Source organism: Lutra lutra, chromosome 5, assembly GCF_902655055.1.
Source record: "Lutra lutra chromosome 5, mLutLut1.2, whole genome shotgun sequence".
In the NCBI taxonomy this organism is placed as follows: domain Eukaryota; kingdom Metazoa; phylum Chordata; class Mammalia; order Carnivora; family Mustelidae; genus Lutra; species Lutra lutra.
This window is the reverse complement of record NC_062282.1, coordinates 114083468-114109536: the sequence shown is the minus strand read 5'-3', so window position 1 is coordinate 114109536 and position 26069 is coordinate 114083468. Positions and strand designations below refer to the sequence as shown.

The window sequence follows — 26069 nt, the reverse complement described above, 5'->3', positions numbered from 1 at the left end:
AGAGATGTTAATAGACATATCTCAATAGATGGGTTCTATTGTTAAATAGGTTTAGGAAAGACTGCCTAGTATATTTTCCTTCTTAGAGCTGTAATAGGCATCTTCATATACCAGGAAGGCCTATTCCACTCTACTGGATCTGAGAAATCCTGTGTTTTATTCATGGTTGCCCATAATTATTGGAACCTTTGTTCCATAGGCACCCTCTTTCCAAAACAAAACAAAACAAAACAAAACAAAACAAAACAAAACAAAACAAAGTAATAACACCTGGAGTATTAGAGTCAGTGTGACATAGACAAAGAGCCACAGTTAGGACTGCTGTTGCATTCATTTCTAATGGTAATTCTGGCAGACTTGTTAAGCAGACTATTGTTAATGGGAAAGCAAGGGTATATGTTTCTGGAACATGGATTCCTTAAAGAATCAAAGTTCTGGATTGCTAAGTTAGAAGCCTAGAATCCTAGAACTACCGGTCACATTGTGGGAGAGAACTGTGTCCGTAACTCAACTGATTTTACATATAAGTAATTCATCAACTGATTCAACCAGGTAGGTGGAGGTGGAATTATCTCTTGAAAAAATTGTTATGGTTTGTGCTGAGATACATTCTTTCGACAACATATTAAATCCCTCCTAAAAATGAAGAGATCTGTTAAATTTTACAACCTGAGGTTTGGGTAATGAATAAAAACAATCCTAAAAAGGTCTAGTCAATATGGCTAGATACAGGCTAACATAATAGTATACTTCCAGTCTTTTATTTTTAAACTTGGAAGTTTCATTTTTTACTCTATAATAGCTACTGTTACAATGCTGTATGTCTTCTTTGTGGATAGCTACTTTTCTGGACCCCACAAATGAGAGCTCAGGATAAGTGACAGTTTGGGTTGTCAATTCAATTTATGACGCTATGCTAAAAGGAAATTAAAATATGTATTTAATAGAACGTGACAGTAACAATGATATTCTACAAAGCTATGCCATTTATGAAGAAAGAGGGATCCAACTAGAGAAGTTTATGAATCTCCAAAAAAAAAAAAAAAGGATCTCATCATGGAACTATTACTATTATCTTTCTGATATTCTACTGAAAGTGAGACACATTCACCAATTTTCCAAAGGCAATTTCTTTTCACTTCAAATAAATCTTCCTCATAGGCAATATAAATAGAATTAAACTAGTTTATAATGTTTCCATTTGTTTTCCTGCAGAATAAACTCATTATAGTTAGTCTATTAGAAAATGATATTAAAGGATTTAATTGTCTGTGCATATTAAATATGCTTAAAATTTATGAAAATAAACATTTTGAAACTGAATAAATATTCTCCAATAATATAAATGTGAATGTGGATTTAATACAAATCCATAAGGTGATGTGGCTACACAGCACTATAATATATAATATGTACCTCAAGGAAGCAAATGGAAATTCTAGAGTATAGAATCTAGACCAAACAAGGGCAAAAAACCATTCTGGGTACGGCATGTAGGAGTGCTACTAGATTATAAATGGCAATTTGGTTTATTTAGACAATGTCTTTGTCTAAAATATCAACTTGTGATAATGAGAGGAAATCTACAACAATAGGCTTGGTGTTCTGTTGGCCTGTGTGCTCATCCCGAAGAGAATTCATATTTCAACATGTTGTCCTCACACTTTCAGATTAACATGAATCAATTATTAGAAGTTGCTGTGAAATGAAGAGTCAAGTTAACAATTTAATACTAATTGGGAATATAAACAAAACTAATGATTAAGTAAACTTAATCAGGTTCCAAAGTCCTGGAGTTGCTGAGAAACCCATCCTTGCCTTAGTTTTGCCTTCTCAAAAGCTTCTGGGAGGATCATTTTAGGTTTCAGGTTTGATGTGAGACAAACAGTAAGAAGGGAATACCTGAAACCATTTCCGAAGTCAGGTAAGGACTTTTATACAAACCTTGTGTTTATTCTCACACAACATCCACACAGGACTGTCTAATACATTTGTGGGAATGGAATAAAATTGCCAGAATGAAATGGGTCCAATTTAGAAAAAAAAAAAAAAAATCCGGGTTTAGTTTTCTTTGGTAGGTAATTTTTTTCCAAACAGGTTTCTTTGGTTTGAGTGGAAAAATGAGTGACTAATTGAATTTGAGTTTTCTGTGTGTTGTGTACTAGAGGAGAAGAAGTTGAAGGGAGAAACCTTGAAAAATATGTACTTGGGAAAATTTTGGATTACAAATACAAATAGGTAATTTTTTTTTCTAGAAAAACATTAAACCACAGAGACATAACTTTGAAGATGTGTTTTTTTAAAAAAGCCATTGTTTTTTTTCCCCTCTTCAGTTATCCTTTTTTTTTTTTTTAAGATTTATTTCTTTGAGGTGGGCGAGAAGCAAAGGGAGAGGGAGAGAGAGTCTCAAGGAGATTCCAGGCTGGATCTCATGACCCTGAGATCACAATCTGAGCTGAAATCAAGAGTCAAGCTTAACCAACTACGCCACCCAGACACCCCTCCACCCCTCCTTCATTTATTTTAAAAAACAAAACAAAACGAACTTCATAAGGTAAAATGAGATGGCTCTAGTCATTCCTGTCTTCTTCTAAACCCTAACTTAGAAGGCAGAGATTTCTTTTACATAAGAGGTGCTGGGTCTTGTGTTTCTTTGATTATCTGTTGCTGGATTAATTTTGTACTTCTTTATCTGTTCTTCCCACATGTCATTTCCCTGTGTAGAACACCTAGATTCTGCTTGAGGCCCCTTCCATAGAACTGCTGCAAAGATTCCACCATGCAGATCTGCTGTGCTCTTCTTACTCCACCTCCGCAGTGATTCAGCCGTAGCCCTTTCTCGTGGAGGCATGCTCTTTGAAGTCAGAAATCGCTCCTTGCCCCTTTCTGATTTCCTAATAATTCGTACGGCCTATGGAACATAACAGATACTCAGTAAATATTTTCTGAATAAATCAATGAGATTTAGCAAAGCTTACTTCATTTAAACCTGGATGAGAGGCTTCAAGGGCCTGTCCACTTGAAATTTCTGTGATGATGAAAAGGCTCTACACCTGTGTGGTGTGTAATATGGTAACCACAGGTGCCTATTAAATGTTTGAAATGTAACTAGTATAACTGAAGAATTAAATAATTAGTTTCACTGAATTTTTATTGATTCAAATTTTAATTTAAACAGCCACAAGTGGGGGTGCCTGAGTGGCTCAGTGGGTTAAAGCCTCTGCCTTCGGCTCAGGTCATGATCCCAGCCTGGGATCGAGCCCCGCATCGGGCTCTCTGCTCAGCAGGGAGCCTGCTTCCTCCTCTCTCTCTCAGCCTGCCTCTCTACTTGTGATCTCTGTCAAATAAATAAATCTTAAAAAAAAAAAAAAATCTGGTCTGCACTATCTTTCCAAACAAATTGTCATTTATCATTAAAAAAAAAAAAAAGCCACAAGTGGCTACTGCCTGGATAACTTTAAAGGGTCCTCCTTTTATTATCCTTCAGCCACACCCTTTCCTGTGCCAGAGGACATTTCTCCATATAGCTTAGTTCTCCCTTTGAGATCATGCCTCTGTTACTCAGAACTACAGCAGTCCCCATCCAAACAGTCTGTGCTCATTTCCAGTGCTATGTAGCATACTTCCATGGTCTTCTTTCCCTGGGGAAACCTTGCTGCTGGTGTACACACCCTATACTAAAGAAGTTTCCAGAGGGTGGCAGTTTGCTGCGAGGGACGGCTGGGTGGAAGTGGTGTGACTGGGGCTCAGACATGCAGCTGAACTGTGCCAGACACATACATGAGGCCCTCTGCTGTGTGGGAGGACAGGAAGCTGGGGATGGGGCTGAAAAGGTGCAGTTCTCCTTAACCTGCCATGTTCCAGCATGCATATTTGGCGGTTTAATAGTTTTATTTCAAAACATAAGCAATAAATAAGTCAATTCTCAGTTCATCACAGGCAGCATGATCCAATGATCATTCATCCATTAAGGCACCAAATATTTATTGAGCACCTTCTGTGTGCCAGGGACTCTTGTTCTGAACATCAGAGATACAACCGTGAAAGAAAAAAAAAGTTTTTGACTTTAGTGAAAATTAATAAAAGGGAACCTCATTTAGAATGGAGTCGGGAGGCAGGTGGGGGGAAGTGTCACCACCTACCACTCTTCCACAGTCGCGGACCCAGTAGAAAGAGAGAGACCCTTGCCTGCGAACACTACTTTACTATCTCAGCAGGAGGAAGAATTCTGCCTGCCCTGGCAACCGCCCAGCCAATGAGAGACAGCTACAGCGCAGCCAGTGAGAAGCCACTATACTTAGAACTGCCAGTTTACTCCAATAGACATTTTGCTTATAGCAGCCCAGTAACTTCCCCTTTCCCCTATAAAAGAGAGTTCTGTTCCCGTCCTTCGTTCTCTCGCCTTGTGTATGGTTTTGCTGAGGTATGCGGTTCTCTGGTAGTCTTGTATAAACCCGTCTTTTGCTGGTAACATAATTTACAGTTTTATTTTTAAGGTTAAGGGTACTTGGTGATTGAAGGTGGGATGCAGAGAAGAGCCAACGGATTCCGGGGCTAGTGAGTAAGCAGGTTCAGGTACCCACGCCGCTGATTGGGCTCATTGCTTTCTTGCTGGCCCTGGGATATGAGAGTAAGTTTTCTCCTGGAATTTGAGCATCACATTTTATGTCTGAGCTCTCCAGGCTTTATTCGATACGTTTTAAGACTTTATCTCTGAGAGTACTCACTTGGCCTTCAGTCTGATTCCTTTTCAGAGCCGGACTGCCTCTACTGGAACTGTGCTGGCCTTTTGTCTGTTTGCTTCTGGAACCAGGCTGTCCCTGTGCTGTTTTGGAATTTTTCTCTTTGTTCTAGAGAAAAACCTCCAAGAAGTCAAAATTATTTGAGGGTGCCCCTTCCTACTAGAAGTCCGGCCTATTTTATGTTTAAAAAGTGGCCTCGCCACATGCGCGTTGATCAATAAATGGACTGATTTCACCAAAAGTGAAACTTAAGTGGCCATAAATTAGGGGAATTTTTGATCTCTCCAAACTTGTTTTATACAAAATTAAATTAGCTGCAGTTTCAAAAAAACCTGAATGGGATGGATGTCTGTTTTAAATGATACTTTGAAGCTTCCAGATGTTTTTAGGATTCTAAGTTTGCCTTTTTGCAAAATACTGTTTCTAAATTAACTGAGGTAAACGACTGAAAGAAGTCACAGTGGCTTCCGAGGCCTCCTATCCCTCTCCCCCATTTTATTTGACTGCAGGCACGTGGCAACCACCTTGTGCTCAGGCCCCATCTTTGGTGCCATCTTTTTCTATTCTCTCTGCATTTCCCCATCTCCTCTATATGCCACCCCACCTTCAGGTCCTCATTTCAATCCTTTTCTCAAGTTCCCCTTTTCCTCTGAAACTCCCTCTGCTCCCTTCTCTCCGAACCTATTAAAACCTGCACCTTTAAAGTTAAGTGTTCTGAGGATCTTGATAAAACCCAAGTTTCTTAAGTTCCCTGGACTAAGGCCAAACTGCAAGCCATCGTTAAAGCGTTTCCTACAGTGGCTGAGGACCCCCACTAGTTTGCTGAGGAATTTAAGATAGGTATTCAAACTTAACAACTTGGTTTCTCATGCTTATTGGTGAGGCCAAATATTTGATGAAATTAACCCAATGGTAGCATTCTGAAAAGGATTTAGAGGAACAGACCCCTAACTTGTTTTTTTGTTTTTTTTTTAAGATGTATTTATCTGAGAGAGAGCATGGGTGCATGAGTGGGGGGAGGGGCAGAGGAAGCGAATCTTTAAGTAGACTCTGCTGGATACAGAGCCCTAGGTGGGGCTCGACTTCATGGCCCAGGAACTCATGATGGGAGCTGAAACCAGGAATTGGATACTTAACCAACTGAGCCACCCAGGCATCCGCAGACCCATAACTTTTGGCAAGAGGCTAGAAACCTCATTGGAAATCTCCACTAAGCATCACAGTAGCTTTTCTTAAGTTTCTTGATTGGACCAAAAGCCTGATGAGTCTGCTCATGATTATTACAATCAACTCCAAATTGTCTTTTAAAAAGATTCTGGTCTTGGGGCGCCTGGGTGGCTTAGTGGGTTGGGGCCTCTGCCTTTGGCTCGGGTCATGATCCGGGATGCTGGGATTGAGCCCCGCGTCGCGCTCTCTGCTCAGCAGGGAGCCTGCCTCCTCTCTCTCTCTCTCTCTCTCTCTCTCTCTGCCTGCCTCTCGGCCTGCTTGTGATCTCTGTCAAATAAATAAATAAAATCTTAAAAAAAAAAAAAAAGATTCTGGTCTTTAATGTTGAATCCACCTGGGTAGCTTTTAAATCTGTAATTATTAGTGGACTGGACCAGGAGTTTTCTCTTTTAAAAAGAGGCCAAACTGCTCTTTTTTTTTTTTTTAAGATTTTATTTATTTATTTATTTGACAGACAGAGATCACAAGCAGAGAGACAGGCAGAGAGAGAGGAGGAAGCAGGCTCCCTGCTGAGCAGAGAGCCCGATGTGGGGCTCGATCCCAGGACCCTGAGATCATGACCTGAGCCGAAGGCAGCGGCTTAACCCACTGAGCCACCCAGGCACCCCAGGAGTTTTCTCTTTTAATTAAAAGGACCAGAATGGAAAAAAAAACCTGGGTGGAATATGAAACTGCCCATGGCATACTTAGGTAATATGGGAAACCAGCTTGCTAGCATCCTAGATGCGTTATCCAAAAGAAAGACTGCTAATGTTTTCTGTTTTCAACTCCAGCAAGTGAAGGCCCCTAAACAAAACCAAAACCCTTCTGGTTTGGAGTATTACAGCAAAGAAGGCATTAAAAAAAGAAAAAAAATTTCTTAAAAATTTAAGTACCTCAGGTACCATCAACCCTCTAGCCAATTTTTCCAATGTCCTAATTCCCAGTGACAGGGCTCTGAGGAACAACAGGAGCTCTTCTCAATTCTCCCTCTTAATCAGCTTGGAGAAACCACTCTCTAGATTGGGAATTAATCTGTCTCTGTATTGAAACTGGAGCTACACTCTAGGTGCTTAGCCCCACTGCTATAAAGCAGCCTCTGCCTCAGAGTACAAAAACACTTGTATATAAGGGGTCTCTAATAAACCTCACCAGGTTCCTGTCTCGGAACCTATTTCCTTTGGTCTAGGCCCTTTGAGAGCTACTCACTGCTTTTCTTATTAATTACTCCACCACTATTCTATTCATTTATTGGGCCAAGACTTCTTAGAAAAGTATCATGCCAGAATTTCTTTCAAAAAGGGGAAATAATTCTAGAATTTGACAACAGTAACCAAAATAGCCAACCAGAAGAATTAAATGACCATTTGACGTCTTTTATCCATTCTGTCTCTGATGGACTATAGTAGAGTCTGGGGACACTGATTATTTGTTCCTATTGATCAGCTACCATCCTCTTCAGAGGCAAAATCCTCAATTGATAATGGCAAAATCCTCAGTGCACGTCCCATCAAGATTCAAATAGATCTCTCAACACTCTTCCATAATTAATCAATGCCCTATAAGTAAAGAAGTCCTTCAGTTTGTAATACAAGGTTAAAAGGTTCAGGGTCTCATTATCTTCTGCATTAGCCTCTGTAACACCCCTATTTTACCTGTGAGACTACTCAACAGCAGAGAATGAAGGTTTGTCCAGGACCCCTGGCAATAAATAACACTGTTATAATTTGGCACCTTATTATTCTTAATCTTCATGTGCTACTACTAACATCCAGTCCCACTGAAAGCAAATTTTTGACCATAATTGATCTACATAGTGTATTTTTCATGTTCCAGTTGATAAGGATAGCCAATATCTTTTTGCTTTCACTCAGGAAAAGCAGAAATACTATACAGTTAGTAATACCCAAGGGTTACTCTTCACAAACTTTAAAACCTGATTTGGGTGATAGAAAGTTTTCTGAAGGTTCTACGTTGTTACAATACATTGATGATTTGCTTCTCTGCTCTTCTCAAACCTCTTCACAAGAGGACAGCATCCACCTGTTAAAACTTCGGGCTTTTGGGACGCCTGGGTGGCTCAGTTGGTTGGACGACTGCCTTCGGTTCAGGTCATGATCCTGGAGTCCCGGGATCGAGTCCCGCATCAGGCTCCCAGCTCCACGGGGAGTCTGCTTCTCTCTCTGACCTCCTCGCTCATGCTCTCTCTCACTCTCTCTCAAATAAATAAATAAAATCTTAAAAAAAAACAAAAAACAAAAACTTCTGGCTTTAAAGAAACATTAAGTCTCCAAAGAAAATTTGCAGTTTGCTCAAGCTCACAGTAGATAGGGCATCTGATCTTGAAATAAGGGCTACATTTAGACCCTCACGAAACCCCTCATGACTCTTTAAAACTGACAGATTGCCTTTGAGTCCCCATGACAATTCATAGGAAACTCCTCTTACCAATGCATATTTTTCATGATTTGCTGATGGTTCTTATTTAAAGGATGAAAGTAGCAAATTTGGTGCTGGGTATCCTATTGCAACTCCCTTTAAAGTCACCGAGGCAGCACCAGTTCCTTCAGCCCAACAGGCTGAGTTACCTGCTCTTACTCAGGCTTGTACTTTAGCCAGTGGAAAAACCACAAACACGTATACTGATAGTCAAAGAGCATTTTGGGTAGCTCATGACTTTGGGATATTATGGAAACAGTAAGGTGTCTACCCCCAGTGAGAAATTTTTTAAAAATGACTCTGATGTTCAAAATTTATGATGCTCTACTTTGCCATTCACTTTGGCTATTAGTAAGCTTTCTGGGCATGTTAGACTTGACTCCTTGGGGACCAAAGTAATCCATCTTGCTGATAACTTCCACCAAAAATGCTTCTCACAAGAAGGACTATAGCCAAACCTCTGTGATGATCCAAAGGGATATTCTCCCAAGTTATGAATTTTGGAAAAATTGACAAGAGACACCCAGTTATTGGCCCCACAGAAGGAAAACAACATGGAAATCTAATAATTGTTGGCTTGATTAAAAGAAAACACTGATTTGGACCAAATAACAATCTGACCTTAGCAGAAATCCTAAAATTCCCACTGCTTAACCGTACATATATTAAAGTGTTGTTCTGACAAAATGATAGCATTCATGGGGCACCTGAGTGGCTCAGTGGGTTAAAGCCTCTGCCTTCTGCTCAGGTCATGATCCCAGGGTCCTGGGATCGAGCCCCGCATTGGGCTCTCTGCTCAGCAGGGAGCCTGCTTCCCTCTCTCTCTCTCTCTCTCTCTCTCTGCCTGCCTCTCTGACTACTTGTAATCTCTGCCTGTCAAATAAATAAATAAGATCTTAAAAAAAATGATAGCATTCATGAACCAATATTGGTGAGAAAGTTAACTGGGACTCAAAAATGGTGATATCACTTGTCCCACCTGTCAATAATATAATCCAGGGAAACCTGTTTGTACAAATGGATTTCATGCAGTTTCCCCATCTCATGGATGTAAATATGTTTCAGTCATGATTTCTCTGTTTTCTCACTGTAGCAGGTCTTTTTCCTGTAGACAGGCCAACACTTCTGTTAGAAAAGATTACCCCTACCTAGGGAACCCTCTTGAACTTCATAGTGATCTGGGAACTTAATGAACTGGTCAGATGCTTCAACAAGGATGTGCTGTTTGCCCAGTTTTTACAACACTTCATCGTCATACCATCCTCAGTCGTCAGGGTTTGTTGCACTCATTAGTAGCACTATTAAGACTCAACCGGAAAATTTGTAGAGACCCTCCAAATAGCTTGGGCTGAAAGTATAGCCTTTGGTCCTTCTAAATCTCAGATCAACCCCCTTGGGAACTGAGGCTGTCACCCTTTGAGATAATCACAGGATATCCAATGTACTTGGCCCCTGCCTCTTTTGGTCCACAGTTAATAAAAAGAGATATACTTCAATGTTGTAAAAGCCTAATTGCTTCTATTAAAAATAACTCTGGTTTGGTAAAGCAGTCTTTTCCCATTGCCCCCTGAGGAGATGATGACCTTAAGCATAAGAAGATTTCATCTACTGGAAAAGACATCTCCAGAAAGACTCTTCAACCTCTCTGTGAAGGCCTGTGAGGAACTTGCTAACCAGTCTTTGTGCCACCAGACTCTAGGGAATAGGCTCTTGGATTCACACAAGTCATCTAAAGAAAGTACCAAACCCTGACTGAACCTGCATACCATCTGGTGACCTGAAAGTAAAGATTTCCTGGAATTGAAGCAGATGACATCGATGAGAAGGCTTTCCTAAGATGTTCAGACCAGGCCTATATATCTTTTTCTCACTGTTGTTTCTTTTCTCTTTTCTGTGGAAAAACCATGTCTTTGCATTCCCCAGGCCCTTGTGAAAATGGGAAACCTCTTCTTTTGATTATGGCTTTTCAGAAACAGCCTTATTGTGATCCTGGGACAAGGTAATTTTCACTTTTTTCCCTGAAGGTTTAGAAGGTTCATAATTCACAAAAATCTTCTTTCATCTGAACTATTAACTGACCTTGGATTCTCTACATTCATGGTCTCTGAATTTGCAACCTTACAGGCTGTATGATCAGTAACACATTTGGTTCCAAACATTTTTTGCGATAATACTGTTTTAAAACATGTTTGAGGCTTTGCTATATTGCGAAAAGCTATTGTTTCATCTTTATATCCAAACTGTATCTTACCAAAAAGCTGTTAATACTTTCAGTGAGCTCCTGGAAGCATTCACTAATCTGCTTTAATGGTTGCTTTAAGTGGAGACTTCAGGAGAGATATGTGACTGGGTTTGCTTTTATAAGGAGAATCTTTTTCCCCTACGTTAGAATAAATGCCAATAAATATTTTAGTTGGCTACTTTCAGCCCTAGAGCCCTGATTTAGAACTATCATACAACTTGGATGTTCCTTTGGGTTTTTTTAAAAATTTTTTTAAATTAATTTTATTTTTTAAATTAACATATAATGTATTATTAGCCCCAGGGGTACAGGTCTGTGAATCTCCAGGTTTACACAGTTCACAGCACTTACCATAGCACATACCCTCCCCAATGTCCATAACCCCACCACCCTCTCCCTACCCCCCTACCCCCGGCCCCCCTCAGTTTGTTTTGTGAGATTAAGAGTCTCTTATGGTTTGTCTCCTTCCCGATCCCATCTTGTTTCATTTATTCTTTTGCTACCCCCAAAACCCCCACGTTGCATCTCCCCTTCCTCATATCAGGGAGATCATATGATAGTAGTCTTTCTCTGATTGACTTATTTCGCTAAGCATAATACCCTCTAGTTCCATCCACGTTGTTGCAGATGGCAAGACTACATTTCTTTTGATGGCTGCATAGTATTGCATTGTATATATATACACCACATCTTCTTTATCCATTCATTTGTTGATGGACATCTAGGTTCTTTCTGTAGTTTGGCTATTGTGGACATTGCTGCTATAAACATTCGGGTGCACGTGCCCCTTTGGATCACTACATTTGTATCTTTAGGGTAAATACCCAGTAGTGCAATTGCTGGGTCGTAAGGAGCTCTATTTTCAACTTTTTGAGGAACCTCCATGCTGTTTTCTGGAGTGGTTGCACCAGCTTGCATTCCCACCAACAGTGTAGGAGTGTTCCCCTTTTTCCGCATCCTTGCCAGCATCTGTCATTTCCTGACTTGTTAACTTTAGCCATTCTGACTGGTGTGAGGTGATATCTCATTGTGGTTTTGATTTGTATTTCCCTGATGCCGAGTGATGTGGAGCACTTTTTCATGTGTCTGTTGGCCATCTGGATGTCTTCTTTGCAGAAATGTCTGTTCATGTCCTCTGCCCATTTCTTTTTTTGGATTATTTGTTCTTTGGGTGTTGAGTTTGCTAAGCTCTTTATAGATTTTGGATACTAGCCCTTTATCTGATATGTCGTTTGCAAATATCTTCTCCCATTCTGTCAGTTGTCTTTTGGTTTTGTTGACTGTTTCTTTGCTGTGCAAAAGCTTTTGCTCTTGATGAAGTCCTAGTAGTTCATTTTTGCCCTTGCTTCTCTTGCCTTTGGCAATGTTCCTAGGAAGAAGTTGCTGTGGCTGAGGTCGAAGAGGTTGCTGCCTTTGTTCTCAAGGATTTTGATGGATTCCTTTCTCACATTGAGATCCTTCATCCATTTTGAGTCTATTTTCATGTGTGGTGTAAGGAAATGGTCCAGTTTCATTTTTCTGCATGTGGCTGTCCAATTTTCCCAACACCATTTGTTGAGAGACTGTCGTTTTTCCATTGGACATTCTTTCCTGCTTTGTTGAAGATTAGTTGACCATAGAGTTGAGGGTCTATTTCTGGGCTCTCTATTCTGTTCCATTGATCTATGTGTCTGTTTTTGTGCCGGTACCATGCTGTCTTGATGATGACAGCTTTGTAATAGAGCTTTAAGTCCGGAATTGTGATGCCACCCACTTTGGCTTTCTTTTTCAATAATCCTTTGGCTATTCGAGGTCTTTTCTGGTTCCATATAAATTTTAAGATTATTTGTTCCATTTCTTTGAAAAAAATGGATGGGACTTTAATAAGGATTGCATTAAATGTGTAGATTGCTTTAGGTAGTATAGACATTTTAGCAATATTTGTTCTTCCTATCAAGGAGCATAGAACATTTTTTCCATTTCTTTGTGTCTTCCTCAATTTCTTTCATGAGTACTTTATAGTTTTCTGAGTATAGATTCTTTCCCTCTTAGGTTAGGTTTATTCCTAGGTATCTTATGGTTTCGGGTGCATTTGTAAATGGGATTGATTCCTTAATTTCTCTTTCTTCTGTCTTGTTGTTGGTGTAAAGGAATGCAACTGATATCTGTGCATTGATTTTTATATCCTGACACTTTACTGAATTCCTGTACAAGTTCTAGCAGTTTTGGAGTGGAGTCTTTTGGGTTTTCCCACATATAGTATCATATCATCTGCAAAGAGTGATAGTTTGACTTCTTTTTTGCTGATTTGGATGCCTTTAATTTCTTTTTGTTGTCTAATTGCTGAGGCTAGGACTTCTAGTACTATGTTGAATAGCAGTGGTGATAATGGACATCCCTGCCGTGTTCCTGACCTTAGCAGAAAAGCTCTCAGTATTTCTCCATTGAGAATGATATTTGCAGTGGGGTTTTCTTTCTTTCTTTCTTTCTTTTTTTTTTTTTTAAGATTTTATTTATTTTTTTTTTTTGAAAGAGAGATCACAAGTAGGCAGAGAAGCAGGCAGAGAGAGAGGAGGAAGCAGGCTCCCCGCTGAGCAGAGAGCCCGATTCAGGGCTCAATCCCAGGACCCTGAGATAGTGACCTGAGTCGAAGGCAGAGGCTTAACCCACTGAGCCACCCAGGCGCCTTGCTGTGGGTTTTCATAGATGGCTTTGATAATATTGAGTTATGTGCCCTCATCCCTACACTCTGAAGAGTTTTGATGAGGAAAGGATGCTGTACTTTGTCAAATGCTTTTTCAGCATCTATTGAGAGTGTCATATAGTTCTCATTCTTTCTTTTATTAATGTGTTGTATCGCATTGATTGATTTGCGGATGTTGAACCAACCTTGCAGCCCTGGAATAAATCCCACTTGGTCATGGTGAATAATCCTTTTAATGTACTGTTGGATCCTCTTGGTTAGTATTTTGGTGAGAATTTTCGCATCTGTGTTCATCAAGGTTATTGGTCTGTAAATCTCTTTTTTTATGGGATCCTTGTCTGGTTTTGGGATCAAGGTGATGCTGGCCTCATAAAATGAGTTTGGAAGTTTTCCTTCCATTTCTATTTTTTGGAACAGTTTCAGGAAAATAGGAATTAATTATTCTTTAAATGTTTGGTAGAATTCCTCTGGGAAGCCATCTGGCCCTGGGCTCTTGTTTGTTGGGAGATTTTTGATGACTGCTTCAATCTTCTTACTGGTTGTGGGTCTGTTCAGGTTTTCTATTTCTTCCTGGTTCAGTTGTGGTAGTTTATTTGTCTTTAGGAATGTGTTTCTTCTGTTTTTTTTTTTTTTTTTTTAATATTTTATTTATTTATTTGACAGAGAGAGAGAGATCACAAGTAGGCAGAGCAGCAGGCAGAGAGAGAGGGGGAAGCAGGCTCCCTGCTGAGCAGAGAGCCTGATGCGGGGCTCGATCCCAGGACCCTGAGATCATGACCTGAGCTAAAGGCAGAGGCTTAACCCACTGAACCACCCAGGTGCCCTGTTTCTTCTGTTTTATGTAATTATTTAAGTTTTGTATTTTGTTGACTGTTGAACTTAAAAAAAAAAAATGATGTACCCAATAACGTAATGCTGGCTCAGAGCTTTGAGATGATCTCCAGCACTTTGGATCTTGGGAAAATACAGGCTTTAGGCTGGAGTATGTGAAAATTTCTCCATCCTCATCTTCGTTGTTATACAAATCTGGCCTTCATTGGTTTCCAGCTGTTATGCACTCTCCCTCTGATGTAGGACATGATAACTACAAAAGGTCCTTCTTGTTACTGGCTAGTGATGCTTTCAAAGAAAGATCTTGATCAAAAGGAGAATATGTGAAAATTAGTAAAAGGAAACCTTACTTAGAATGGACACAGGAGGCAGGCAGGGGGAGTTCTCATGCTGTTCAGTGCTTCAGCAATTGCAGACCCAACAGAAAGAGAGGGACCTTGCGTATGGATACTACTTTACTATCGCAGCAGGAGGAAAGAAGATTTCCTTCCCTGGTAACAACCCAGCCCCTTGGTACAGTTACAGATCAGCCAATGAAAAGCCACTGTACATAGAATTCCCAGTTTACTTAAATAGACTTTTTGTTTATAATCGCCCTGTCCAACTTCTCCTTTCCTCTGTGAAAGTGTGCTCCTCTCTGGACTTTCCTATGGTTTTGTTGTAGTTTGCTTGTCCTGAATTGCAGTTCTCTGTTATTCTTCAGTAAACCCATCTTTTTTTGGCAAAATAACTGGCAGTTTTGTTTTCAAGGTTAACAGCCTTGATGGGGCTTATATTCTTTTAAGAAGACAAAAAGCAGATAAGCAGAATGTGTGTGTGTGTGTGTGTGTGTGTGTGTGTGTGTGTCTGTAAGAAAATAAAGGCATCCTCGGGGCGCCTGGGTGGCTCAGTGGTTGGGGCCTCTGCCTTCGGCTCAGGTCATGATCTCAGGGTCCTGGGATCGAGTCCCGCATCGAGCTCTCTGCTCAGCAGGGAGCCTGCCTCCTCCTTCTCTCTCTCTGCCTGCCTCTCTGCCTACTCATGATCTGTCTGTCAAAAAAAAGAAAAAAAAAATCTTTAAAAAAAAAAAAAAAGAAAGAAAATAAAGGCATCCTGAAAGGTAGAGAGTAACAGAGGTATTCTTTTAAATAGGTTGTCCAAAGAACATCTTTCTGAATAAATTGATTTTGAAGAAAGGTATAAATGAAAGGAAGAAGCAATTAAGTATCTGGGGAAAGAGTTTTCCAAGCAAGTGCAAAGGCCCTGAGATGGGGGACATGCTGTCATGTGCCAGCTATAGCAAGGGGGTCAGTCTCCCTGGAGTGCAATAAAATCAATTAAAATGAAGTAGGAGAGGCAGCTAAAATTCACATCACATAAGGTTGTATAGGCTGTACTAAGGAGTTAGGATTTATTCTAGGTTTGATGGGAAGGCTTTGGAAGATTGCAATCAGGGCTATTTCGATATTTGCATTAAAAATGCAACTGTGAAATGCAGAGTGATGAAGAATCACTCAGGCTGTTTTTTGGAGAATTAGTGGTAGGGGTGCAAGAGTGGAGGCCATTTCAGTGGCTCCCACAGTAAGTCAGGTGGAAGATGCTGGGACTTTGATTTGGGCTGTCAACAGTGATGTCTCAGTGGCAATGCATAAGTTTAAAAGGACACAATGAACCTCTTTCAGTCCTGTCAGTATGGTTTTGCAGCTGCATGTGTGACCTCATTTGGAAATAATGTCAAAAGTCTAAATTTGAAATCTTTGTGACTGTGAGTCCAGAGTCTAAAAGACTTTCTACTTACCCCCCGCTTGATGACCCTGGAACTGCCAATATTAGCCTCGTGGAAGTGGCCATACCTCTGTCCACATACCAGGACAGTTTTGTGGATGTCAGTGGAGCCTGGACTCACTGCATCACAGCACTCAGTGAGTCTGCTCACAGCACTTCTGTTTCCAGTGCAAAGTCCCTGTCAATCTTTCTTGGGTGGTGACATGAATCTCTTTTCACAGACATGGGTACAAATTGCCCTCAAGAACTTTTCATGTCTTCCTAAGCCATTGCTTTTTCCTCTGCTCAGGCTTTCAGATCAAGTAGGAAGCTGTGTTCACACTTTGGGGAGGAAGCGGAGTATTAAACTACCCCAGACCCATATTTTCCCATTACGAAGTCTGTCTTCTCTAAACAGCCAGCTTCAAGTAGCTTAGAGAGAAGCTGAAAGACTTTTCCCTCAGTCTTTTCAAAATCTCCCATAAAAGACAAGTAAAACCTTAAAAAAAAAAAGCAGTTTTAAATATACACATTTCTATGCCTCTTCTAAAGGTTTTGTTATATTAATTTTGTGTGTTTTTTTTTTAAAGATTTTTTTTTTTTTATTTGTCAGAGAGAGAGGGAGAGAGCGAGCACAGGCGGACAGAATGGCAGGCAGAGGCAGAGGGAGAAGCAGGCTCCCCGCCAAGCAAGGAGCCCGATGTGGGACTCGATCCCAGGACGCCGGGATCATGACCTGAGCCGAAGGCAGCTGCCCAACCAACCGAGCCACCCAGGCGTCCCAATTTTTTGTGTTTTTTTGAGTCACTTGCTGTGATATGGAATTTTTTTCCCCTTCCCACTTTCCTCCAAGGACATAATATTATTGCAGGCTTTCTACTAAAAGATAAAATTACTGCCACAAGTAGTGCGAAGTCATAGAGAGATCATATTCCAGATGGAATAGTTTCTGAACAAAGAGGATGCTTTTTAAAGATTCTACTAAATGTGACTTTTCAAGGGCCAGTGTAGGCAGTCTAGACACTAAAATTACCCAGCCCATCTATGGATGGGAGGGGCTGTGGCTCTCTGGGAAGACCTCCAACTACACACAGGGCAGTCTGCTGACAGCTAGAAAGAGCTTACTCTGAGGGTCAAACTGCAGAAATGTTAGTTTCCTCTCCTGTCCTATCACCTTGATTCTCAGTGACTTTCATATATGAAATATTATATGGAAAATGAAGTGTTCTATTTATCTTGTAGTTTCAGTGTTTTGGAGTATTCTCGCATTCATTGGAACAAAACATATGAAAGCATCTTGTAAATTGTAAAGCAGTATGCAAATGGAAGTTAGAATTGTTACTGCCTCGTTTTTTCATAAAACCCTGGGAAAGGTAGGTGTTAATACCACCCCTATCATATGAGGAAGAAATTGGAATGAGATCTGAAGATGTTAGCTCCATGTCCTTTGAGTGAATGATTTGGGGATTACAGAGAGCCAGTTAAACGTTCTTCGTATCAACAGTCTTCTAACCATAAACCAGTTTGATAATGGGTCTAATTATGAATAGAAGGATGAGGAAAGTGACACGATCCATTTTGCAGTTGCATGGACACAGAAAATACACTGTAGAAAAAGAAAGCTATTGGTAGCAGAACCAGTTCATAGGTAGTTGCAGTAGAGCAAGAGAGAGAAGTTGGTGGGCCTGAGTGAGGTTGGTCTATGTAGGGTTGTGGAGAAATGGTGATAATTGAAGAGACGTTTTGAAGCTAGAATTCATAGTTCTTGTGATGAATGTGGGGGCGGGCGGCGAGGTTGTGGGGGAGACTAAAACTCTCTGGCCAGGATTGTGATGTCATGTCCTAGGATGCAGAACAGAGGAAGCACAGGTTTAGGGAAAGAAGATAATAAGTTATGTTTTGGACATGTTGGGTTTTAGGTGTCAGAGGGACATCCAAGAGGAGTCCAGTGAACAGTTGGACCTGTATATATGAGTCTGGCATACAGGGCAAACATCTAAAATATAAAATATAAATTTGGGAATTAGCATATTGATGGTAAATGGAGATCATATTACTAAATTGTGTGAAGCAGGGGAGGATGTCTGTCTTGTGAGCCGGTTTTAATAATGCACTAAATGTTTTTATATGTTTCTGTGTTCATTCTTCTAGAGAGTGAATGCATGACTTTTTTTCACATTCATAAAAGCATCAGTGACAAGCAAACAGACACAGTGGCGAAGAGGACCTGAGACCAAATACTGCAACACACATTTTGAAGAAATAGTCTTCGAGGGATATTTTGAAGGAGTGGCCACTCCTTCAAAATATCCCTCGAAGACTATTTGCTTTCATAGGTGAAAGCAAAGCTAGAATCGTGTAAGTCAAGGGGCAATGGTGTTTCGAGAATATGGGTGCTGCCATTGATGTCAGATAGTGGGAAAAGCTCAGGTAAAAGGAGGAGGGAAAGGCTCCACTGGGCTTATCTTCAAGATACCTTGTCAAGAGCAATTTGTAATGAACTGGTGGGAGCAGAAATCTTTGTGTTGAGGGGTAAATGAGAAGTGAGAAAGGGTACCTCCTTTCTCAAGAGTCTGGACTAAGTCATTCTGAAACTAGTTATAATTACTGACCAGATGGTTTGAGGAGATCATCCTGATAAACCAAAGAATTCATTGCTTAAAAGTTTTATTTTGCAAAGGATTAGTTTAGCATCATAAAGGCAAAACATTGTTAGAGACAGCTTTTTAAAAAATAAAACTATTCGATAACAGGTTGAGGACTACTGCTGAAAATGTGGTTTGCTTTCCTGGATAAAGCAAAGCTTTAAGAAGACGCTTCTCCTATGAATCCTGTTGTGGCAGAATTGAAAATCTTTCCTCTCTCCCCACATGTATTATCATCATAGTTCATGAAATACTTTGGTGTGCTTACTCTTTTATATGTCCATGTCCTTCTACTCTGTTGTAAGCCTCTTGGGAGCAGGGACTGTATCATATTCATCTTTATATCCCCAATCACTAGCAAGTAATTGGGACTTAATAAATGCATTGACTGAATGAATGATTTTTTATTATCTACTCAAATATATCTATTAGTCTCATTTTGAATTTCCATTTATACAATAAAAATTGGAATTTTTCTGTTGTCTTAAAGAGATGACTATTTTCCCTACAATGCATTTGGAATATTATGAATAAGACAATGGAAAAGAAAATGTCACAATTCATTTGAAATGCAAGTGCAAATAAACAGCAGTTAAATAACAGACATTAAATGTTGCACATATGTCAAGTAATAACAAGAATGCTTTTCCCAGAATTTAAAACATTGATGAGTGAGATTGTTGTGGCATTAAAAATTTTTTAGGCTGAAAAGGAGCCTGATGCAAATTAATATTCTATGCATTAGAAGAAAGGAGAGTGCAGTGACTTGGTAGAATCAGTTCTACTGACAGAAGACTCCACAACTTCAAAGCTTGCTATTTGACACTTTATAAGGGAGCTGGGAAAGCTTATGGCTGGGAGAGGGAATAAGGACAGTTTTCTTTGGTTGTAGTGGTTACACTTTTCATTCCTTCCTACCTCCGTGGGGATCACAGTGGACCCTCTCATGAAGGACTTACCACTATGCTAAAACAACACATAATTTAACAAAGAACAACACACATACATGCCATTGGGTAAATTCATTGAATTGGACATTTATTTATCCAGCTCAGTCTTTGGTCATAATGAAAGGGGCAATGAGACTTTTCAAAGTGATTCTAATATAAGTAACAATGATGTGTGGAAAAATGAAACCTCATTTGTACTTTCTAAAAATTTTTAATGTGCAAGATGTATTTCATTTGATACATAGCATTAAAACAAAATTTGGATAACATGCATCCCAAAATTCTTACGGAATTAAAAAAAATATGGAATGTTAGTCTTTAGCATGACTTTGTAGGATACCAAGTTATATATCTCTTCAATATTTATTAAAAGTGTCAAGGAATGACAGTGGTTATTCACTTATTTATTATGTCATCTACATCTATTTGGTGCCATGTCCTGATGCCACTCCTCTAGTGATAATAAGCAAAGAGAATTTTAAAGATACAAAATGTACCTTTTTAATAGAAAACTATGCAAACATTTATCTGCTTATTGGAATTCTGGGTGAACTTTTCTATCTATAACATCTGGCAGGAAATCTTACAAAAATAAGTTTGCTTTGCAGAATTTCTGATCCTTGTTTTTGGATGATATGCTATGATGTTAACAGTATTTGCAGCTACCACGTGAACAGCTTTTCCCACAGAGATTGTTAAGTCAGAATCTGAGACAAAAGGATGTTCTTTTTCTCCTGATCATCTAAGCACATCAGAATGAAGTTGTTGTGATGAATTTTCCATCCTTAAAATAAATGTGCTTGGAAAAGAGCTACCTCAAGGGAATGGTTTTCTGCATATATTTTTACTTTCTGAGCAAAATGATTAGACTCCCTTCTTAATTCTCCCCACCCCAGAAAAGAGAAAATAAGATCATATTGAGTGCAATTTTTAAAATGGAAGATTTGACTGTATGGTTTTATTTGATCTCATTTATCTTTCCATATTTATTTTTATCTGGCCATTACTTCACCTCACCTCTAGGCTCAAAGGCCAACTGCCTGCTTGATATCTCCACTAGAACTTAATGGGTATCTCTAACTTAGCATGTCCAAAACTTGGTGCTTGGTTCCTGCCCCTTCCAACAATTTCCTTTTCCATAGCCATCTCTCTTACAGTAAAATGTACTGCTATCCATCCACCCAGGAACCCCTAGGAATCACCCCTCACTTCATAATCCCTTTACATGCCATCAGTTCTTCTGAAGCCTTAGTAGTGTTGCTTCAAAACCTAGTTATAATAGGTCCACTTGTCAGCACCTTCCATAGCTACCACCTCAGTCCAGACAACCATCATCTCTTTAGGAGACAAAGATTTCCTACAATTGATCTCCCTCCTTCCATATTTGCTGCTTTATAGTCTATACTCAGTGAATAATCTTCTGAAAATCTAAACTGGATTGTACATTCACTAAATTAAACCCTCTTTTATGGCTTCCCACTGCTGACTTCTTCCACAGTCTGTAAAGGTCAAAGATTTGGACCTTGCCCACCTCCCTGACCTCGGTTCATTCCACTTTTCTCTCATGATGTTCCCACAAGAGGGCCCATCTGTGAACACACCAAGCTCACACCTCCTTACGACAGTTGAATCCCCTCTTGTGTTCCAGATCTTCACATTTGCCGGGGTTTTTTGAGGGGGTGCGCAGTTGGGGGTCAACTCAAATGTGCCCTCCTCAGATGTCTTCCATGACCACCTGATCTAAATCTTAACCCGAAAACTTTACATTTATTACTCTGTTGGGCTTTTTTTATAGCTCATCATAATCTGATACTTTCTTTTTTTATTGTCCAATTCTCCCAAATAAAAAGTATCCTCTGTGAAAACAGGCATTTGATCTGCTATCTCAACCACAGTATCCATAGCAGCTGCAACAGTTTTGGTCCATAGTGAACACTTGTTCATATTTGTTGAATGAATAAATGAAAGAAGCCCCAGAAATTTTAATAAGTATATTTAGAAATATAGCAATCAATAGCACTAATAGTAATAGGCTGAGCTTTTGTGCAATAATTATTAATATGTCAACTGTAAAGGGCCCAATAATCCAGATGATGGTTATTTCAGTGGTCAAAATACATTGTGCTAGCTCTGGGAATTAAATCCCTGAAGAATCATAATATACAAAATCAAATTTTTTGAGGTTGTAGGTTGAGATAAACTCAAAAAAAACAAAACAAATCTGGAGATGGGTTAAGAGAGGCTGACAGGGGCACCTAGATGGCTCAGTGGGTTAAACGTCTGCCTTCAGCTCAGGTCATGATCTCAGGGTCCTGGGATCGAGTTCTGCATCGGGCTCTCTGCTTGGGAGGGAGCCTGCTTCCTCCTCTCTCTCTCTCTGCTTGCTTCTCTGCCTACTTGTGATCTCTCTCTGTCAAATAAATAAATAAAATCTTTAAAAGAAAAAAGAGAGGCTGACAAAGGTACAAATGTGTAGAGTGAATGGAGTGAGAGGTATTTGAAGTTCTGGTGGGAAGGACACCTTGGGAAGTGGAAATTCAACTGAGAAGAGCAGCCCTTAAGAGACTGTTTACCTTGGTTGTCCTGAATTGAGTTGGGATCACACTAAAGGTTTAGAGGTAAGATTAAGAATTAACTTGTATGGGCACGCCTGTGTGGCTCAGTGGGTTAAAGTCTCTGCCTTCGGCTCAGGTCATGATCCCGGGGTCCTAGGATTGAGCCCTGCATCGGGCTCTCTGCTCAGCAGGGAGCCTGCTTCCTCCTCTCTCTGCCTGCCTCTCTGCCTACTTGTGATCTGTCTGTCAAGTAAATAAATAAAATCTTAAAAAAAAAGAAAAAAGAATTAACTTGTATGATAATGTAAATACAGCAAGCATTAGGAAGAGTTTTCTTTTTTAAGGGATCTCTCACTTTTAAAGGTTTTATTTTTTTTAATATTTTATTTATTTATTCGACAGAGATCATAAGTAGGCAGAGAGGCAAGCAGAGAGAGAGGGGGAAGCAGGCTCCCCGTGGAGCAGAGAGCCCAATGTGGGGCTGGATCCCAGGACACTGAGATCATGACCTGAGCTGAAGGCAGAGGCTTAACCCACTGAGCCACCCAGGCGCCCCAAGGATCTCTCACTTTTTATCATGATAGGGAACTCACTGAAGCAAGAAAGAGAACAGTCTGGGGGAATATGGGAAACAAAGTCTTCAAAAGTAATACACAAAGTATATACATTTGCAAAAGAAAAGGTGAGGTCCCGACAAGGTCCAAAAAGATATAAAACAGTAGATGGTGACCTGGACTCCTAAGAGTTGATACCAAATTTAGAACTAAAGACACACTCAGGCAATCCTAATTATCCATGGCAACATGGCAAGTGTTAACCCTGGGATGCTTCTCCTTATCACCCGGCAGTCAGAATTCAATGTGTGAATTTGGAATAGAAACTCATTTCGCCTTCACACAACATAATTATGAGGTAAATTTTCTGGAAAAACAATGCATGTAATAGATTCCAAAGTCAAGTGGAAGTGATTTTTAAATTATTTGCTATTTTAGGTTATTCAAAATAACCAAACATTGATTTTATAGCTATATCATCACATATTTGAAATGAATGAAAGAATAAATGAATTTATATACAGTGAAACATTAGATTGGGGTGGTAATTGGCTGCAAATAGAAAAGTAGGGCAGTTCAATATGTAAGCTCTTATTTCTAGCATAACTTTATGTTTTAAAATTTATAAATGTTATCTATATAACATACACACATAAATAAAATAAAATGGATTTCAGACTACAATGCACCTGACAGATTATTTAATCAAATCCTTCATCATCATAGGCAGAAATAATCAGTTTTACCATTAAACATGTACTCAAACATGGGATCAAAATCACTGTGTAAAGTATGACTAAGGAACTTTAACCCAGAGAGGATGTTGGTTTTGTTCAAGGGCACACTATTATTTTAGGGTAGAACTGGCATGGTTCTTGACTCCTAGGATAATAGTCTCCTAAGAAGAGTATATCACCATATCCATCTTTGGGTAACTCAAACCAATTTAATTAGAACTATTTAAATAGATCATTTCTCTGTCAGGTGATTATTATTTGGGATTGCCATTTCATGGTCTCCTAAAAGCACTTGTTAGGAAAGAAAGCAAGAAATTTGGGTCATTCTTCCCAATGTTCTATTTATAATAATTTAATAAAATCCTAATATTTCTTTTCCACAATAGGGTTTGCTGCCAGAACACAAGTGTTGTGAAAACCACCACTCAGCCTAAACCAAAATGGGAAAGGAAAAGACTCGCATTAACATCATTGTCATTGGACACGTAGATTTGGGCAAGTATACTGCTACTGGTCATCTGATCTACAAATGTGTTGGGATCGACAAAAGAACTATCGAAAAATATGAGAAGGAGGCTGCTGAGATGGGAAAGGGCTCCTTCGAGTATGCCTGGGTCTTGGATAAACTGAAAGCTGAACATGAATGTGGTATCACCATTGATAACTCCCTGTGGAAATTCAAGACCAGCAACTATTATGTGACTGTTATTGATGCCCCAGGACACAGAGACTTTATCAAAAACATGATGACAGGCACATCTCAGGCTGACTCTACTGTCCTCATTGATGCTGCTGGTGTTGGTAAATTTGAAGCAGGTGTCTCCAAGAATGGGCAGACCAGTGAGCATGCCCTTCTGGCCTATACACAGGGTGTAAAACAATAATTGTTGGTGTCAGCAAAATGGATTCCATTGAGCCACCCTATAGCCAGAAGAGATACAAGGAAATCATTAAAGATGTCAACACCTACATTAAGAAAATTGGCTACAGCACTGACAAAGTAGCATTTGTCCCAGTATCTGGTTGGAATGGTGACAACATGCTGGAGCCAAGTGCTAACATGCCTTGGTTCAAGGGATGGAAAGTCACCCATAAAGACGGGAATGCCCGTGGAACCACAGTGCTTGAAGCTCTGGATTGCATTCTGCACCAACTCACCCAGCTGATGAGCCCTTGCGTCTGCCTCTCCAGAGGAACGTCTACAAAACTGGTGGTATTGGTTCTGTCCCTATAGGATAAGTGGAGACTTATATTAAATCTGACATGGTGGTCACCTTTGCTCCAGTTAGTGTTACAACTGAAGTAAAGTCTGTTGAAATGCACTGTGAAGCTCTTCCTGGGAACAGTGTGGGCTTCAATGTCAAGAACATACCTGTCAAAGATGTTCGTCATGGCAGCGTGGCTGCTGACAGCAAAAATGACCCACCAATGGAAGCAGCTGGCTTCACAGCTCAGGTGATTATCCTGAATCATCCAGGCCAAATCAGTGCTGGATATGCACCTGTGCTGGGTTGTCATATAGCTCACAATTCTTGCAAGTTTGCTGAGCTGAAGGAGAAGATAGATTGTTGTTCTGGAAAAAAAGCAGGAAGATGGTCCCAAGTTCTTGAAATCTGGTGATGCTGCCATTGTTGATATGGTTCCTGGGAAGCCTATGTGTGTTGAGAGCTTCTCTGACTATCCTCCTCTTGGCCGTTTTGCTGTTCATGACATGAGATAGATAGTTGCTCTGGGTGTCATCAAAGCAGTGGACAAGAAGGCAGCTAGAGCTGGCAAGGTCACCAAGTCTGCCCAGAAAGTTCAGAAGGCTAAATGAATATGATCCCCAATACCTGCCACCCCAGTCTTACTCAGTGGTGGAAGGACGGTCTCAGAACTGTTTGTGTCAGTTGGCCATGTAAGTTTAATAGTAAGACTGGTTAATGATAACAATGCGTCGTAAAACCTTCAGAAGGAAAGGAGAATTGTGGACCATTTGTTTTTGTGTCTGGGTGTGTATGGCAGCTTTAAGTTATTAGCTTTTAAAATCAGTACTTTTTAATGGAAATAGCTTGACCAAAAATCTTTCACAGAATTTTGAGACCCATTAAAACAAAAGTTGAATGAGAAAAAAAAAATCCTAATATTTAAAGGGAGTAGATTCAATTCCGGACCTACCTTTATTCTCTGGCCCACATAATGCTGGAGAACTTGTATAATTAACAAAATTATACTGTAACTTCAGCATCCTTAAATTAAATATGTTTAAAATTTGCTGTTAGAATTTGTCACTTTTTCATATTTTTTTTGCCCGGAAGTGTATGTCTTTATTTCTTTTAGGAACTCTGGAACACAGAAGCGACTGTTGACACCTGATTTCTCTTTGGCAGATGACCAGATAGAATCAGCATTAACAACGTGCAGAAAATGCCAAATGCGGGGGAAATGACAAATGTGCCAGATGATTTAATATCGAGTAAAGATAAAGGTTAACAGAAACGATCTTTCCTCTTAGTTTGCAAAATAAGTTAAAAATGCTTTTTGCCTTTGCAAAATACTTTACAAAGCATAGCTTTAAAATGAAAAGAGTGGTTTTTATATATGTTCTGTAAAAGCGCTATTATACACCTGATAGTCACAGGGCAGTTATGCTCAGAATATGTTTACTAGTAAAAGGAGATATTTAAGCCCAACATTTGGGGAAAAAGTAAATAATGAGAATCAGATAACTTCTTCCACTAGCTTGAGCGTCATAATCAAGCC

General features: G+C 39.8%; 1 pseudogene; it reads left to right on the top strand.

Moving 5' to 3' along the window:
* Positions 1-501: 501 nt before the first annotated feature.
* Positions 502-25386, top strand: LOC125101222 (elongation factor 1-alpha 1-like; annotated as a pseudogene).
* The last annotated feature ends 683 nt before the right edge of the window (positions 25387-26069 follow it).